Here is a 4,385-nt window from a genome sequence, read left to right on the forward strand (position 1 = left end):
TATGATATAGAATCAAATCGTCGGATAGGCTTTTATCAAATAAAAAAAAAAAAAAAGAAGATCTCGAAGTGAAATTTTTTTTCATGATATTAGGGTAAAATTCATATAGCTATATGTTATAGATTTTGAAATATTTATTCATAAGGGCTTATGTAAGAAAAGAGAATTTTTTTTTGTATCCAAACATATATATATATATATATATATATATATATATATATATATATATATATATATATATATATATATATATATATATCCCTCAGATAAAAGGAAAATTGAATTCGATGGCTCGCAATAATAAAATAGTTCATATCCCTTCGTAGGCAAAATATTTAGCAAACTTTTTCAAGTGAATATTTTTCAACTCGTCGCCTTTTCCCATCATAGAGAGTTCTCCATCATTATTAATTTACAATTGCAACGAAAAATCATAAACAAATGATTGCATATTTATATCTTTCATTTATTCCCTTCATTATTTTCCTCTGAATATTTTTAAATCTAATAAGGGCATTATCACCATGTCTCTTTAACCGTAACTGTGAAGCACCGTAGTCGACTAACCACCAGGTACTGTTGGATATTCCTGACAGTTCTCGCTCTTAGGAAGTGTACCCTGTCACACCCTTACTGTGCAGCGATAGAGTAGGGCAGCGGTTCCCAACCATTTTGTTCTTTTGTACCTCTTGGGCCTTTTTTTATAGAATACGGTGCTCTTAAATTGAATTAAAAAAGAAAAACAATGAAATTGATATTGTGATGTAATTGTAATTAAATCTCAGTGCAGATTACCAGATCCAATGTATCCCCCAGGTGGAGCTACATACAGGATCTCGCCCGGCAGTGAGGGTGGGACAAGGTGCACTTTTTCATAGCGTGGTGTACCAGGAATTCCAGTGTCCAACTGACCCTTATACAGTGGTAAGGTCAATGAAGGTCAAATGGAGTTTTCAGGAAAGGGGGCCAAATTAATATGACCTAGTGGTATTGAACTCTAGTAACACTGAGCTGTGATGTCAAGCCATTATGTCGTGTGTAAAATGTAGTCAGTCCATGAAAAGCATCGAAAATTTCAAGCATCATCAGAACAGTTCCGCTGGAGGCTGTATAATCAAAGGACATATTTAACTTCGTTATGAAGAGAATAGGTTTTTTTTTTAAATTTTTGTCAAACATTGTTATTTTTTATCGTTTGAATGATCAAAGAAAATCCAAATAAAGAGCCGCCGTTGCTAGTTTATTGTTGGCATTTTGTAACATTTTTATCCAGCTCGAACGCTCAAATAAAAAGAATATATCCGGGAACTTTTTAATACTGATTTTACGTTTGATATCTTTTGGTACCCTGGAATTTTCCTATGAATGTTTTCTGTGGAAAAATACAGTCGTATGAAAGTGAATGTGAATAAAACTAGAATTTTCTTGATGGTGTAATTGAACTAACAAATAACTCGTGGTCTCAAATCCACCTGGCAACGAAAATTTTGCTGACATAGATTTATTTCCTTTATGGATTTTATGATTCTCAATGGAAATTGCATCGAAAAAATGTTATGACAAAGAAAAGATGAAAATTTATTCTGAGCATAACAATGTATATCACTGAAAATTTCCAGTATACTCTTGAGAAGTCTCCAGTCGTTATATATATGTGTATATATATGTGTATATATATATATATATATATATATATATATATATATATATATATATATATGTGTGTGTGTGTGTGTGTATGTATATATGTATGTATTTATGCATTGTATGTATACATATATATATGTATAAATAAAGATATATATATATATATATATATATATATATATATATATATATATACATATATATATATATATATATATATATATATATATATATATATATATATATAACAGTAGGAGAATTTAAAAAAAAAGCATTAAAAGGCGTGAAAAGAGGCAAAGCAGCAGGAGAAGAGGACGTAACAAATTAATTAAAAATAGATGGAGGAGATTTCATAGTTGTCAGTCTGGTTGAACTCTTAATCAAATGTCTGTAAGAATGCTCTCTACCTACAGCTTGGAAAAACTTTATCATTATACTGGCATAGAAAGACCATAAACAGATGCAAGTCAAAGGACATGTCTGAGGCCTTTGTTTCTCCACTGGACTAGTGACGGTTGATGATGATGGATATATATATATATATATATATATATATATATATATATATATATATATATATATATCCATGTGTGTGTATATATATAAATATATATATATATATATATATATATATATATATATATATATATATATATATATATGTATATATATATACACACATATACATGTGTGTATATATATATTAATTTGTATTGTTGCCCAACGTCATTTGTCTTGAATGCAGTCGATGCTTGTACCTATTTTTGACTTGATAGACATGGGTTATTGGGAGCAATCCACAGACTTACTAAGCGTGAATAAAGTGCTACACCACTCAGCTGAATTCACATTCAGGACGATTGTTCTTTTTGAAGGTGGCCAGGCAGATGTGGCCGCCATAGTCCAGCGGATACCTATTTATGGTGGTACACCCAATTACTTTTCACATTATCTTTTTCGTCTATATTTATATATATAAATATATATATATATATATATATATATATATATATATATATATATATATATATATATATATATATATTTGGGCTCAGGCCATGTCGTCCTGATGGAAGTTCCTAATAGGTAGCTTTCTAGGGTATATTTGACTACAGTGATATTCCCAGAGAATTTTACCTTAAAGTATCCAGAATTCTAACTCCTGGAGCGAATATCCCTAAATAATCTCACAGGGATATCACATAATATCAGAGGACGTATTCTTGACACGTCACATAGCTATCTTCACCGCGAACAGTATTAACGCTTCGAGGGGTTACAGTGACAAGAATCTGAAACGAGAATGAAAAGAGAGCCGCTCATAAGGCATCTCTCCTATTCCGTTTCTAGTGTGTATCTGATGAAGGCGGTAGCGGCCTCTTCATTCCTTTTCGTGTAGCTCTGCTACTCGGTGTTTTCCCTTGTGTTCTCTCGTTATTTTGGATTTAATTCAACATTTTGATGACTTCTCCGGCCTCTTTTGCCTCTGGAAAGTTGAGTATTATCTTTACTATGTATAAATGTAAGCTCTTGTCGTTTTGAATTAAATCAAAAGTGATATTAACGTAAACAAGAGCTGTTGCCTACCGAAGGCATCCTGGATGCTATCGCTCGCTATTTATGGGTCATTTAGTTAGCTAGAGCGACGTTCCCGGTTTGTTATGCTTTAATAATCTAGCTATTTAGCTCCTCTAGGAATCCTTATATTATACCGTCAGTTTTTAGTTCGGTGATTTAGGTAACCGATCTTGCCCCTCGCAAGGCTCAGTAGCCTAGGCGTCTGGCCCTAGTACTTTCATGCATGATATAAGTTTTTCCGAGTGTTTTATTATTGAAGCTATAGGCTAATATTTTATACATGGAAGATATTGTTGAATGTTTTTTCCAAGATTGTATACGAGAGAGTTTCGGTTAGGTAATCGATTCTCACCTTACCTAGTCTAGTAATCTAGGTACAGTAGTATACTTTCGCACATCCCCGATTGTTTTTGTCTCCTCCGGAGGCTAAGTTCAATCCCTCTCTCCCGCTGTAAGCCTTTGGTTTAATCCTAGTGGTTCTATCTGTATAATAATTCTGGTATAACTATTCTAGGATATGTCTGTCCTGACCTGATAACCAGAGTGACTGGTTTTTTGGGTTAGGCCAGAACATCAGAGTTTCTAGTCTGTGGTCTGCTTCTTCCTAGCATAGAGAATGAGTCTCCTTTGCTAGGTTAGGGTAGGACACAGGAAGCTTTGCTTCCCTAGTCCATGTTGGAAGGATTCTGTAAGAGATGATTCCTTCCTCTAGTGGCCTAGCAGACTGTCCTGTGTTGTTTTTCTCGGGCTGGAGAATGAGTTTTCTGTGTTGCCCGGCGAAATAACTTCACCTAACTTTGTTCTGGTTGGGAGGAGAATAGCAAGTATTGCCAGTCTTCCTCCCTAATAGACAACTCTAGGTTAGGATGAGCTTCCCTAACTGCTAAGTGTGTCTCTTGCTAGAACGAAGTCTATAGGACCCTTATCCCTTCCCCACCTCTCTTTCTTTTATTTTCTTTTGGCTGCAATCCTACTTCCGTACCTAGTGTAGGTTAGGATGGAGGACCGGCTCAGCTCTCTGCCGGCTGGCATTACGTGTCGGCCGGCAGAGACCCTTTGTTCTTTGCAGAGTGATCCCCAGACCTCCCTTGGTCTCCCTTCCATGTCTGCCGGTAGAGTCCGGCAGGCTATGGATTCTTTGGAAGCCTGAATGCTACATT

The sequence above is a fragment of the Palaemon carinicauda genome, chromosome 28, assembly GCF_036898095.1.
Source record: "Palaemon carinicauda isolate YSFRI2023 chromosome 28, ASM3689809v2, whole genome shotgun sequence".
Taxonomy (NCBI): domain Eukaryota; kingdom Metazoa; phylum Arthropoda; class Malacostraca; order Decapoda; family Palaemonidae; genus Palaemon; species Palaemon carinicauda.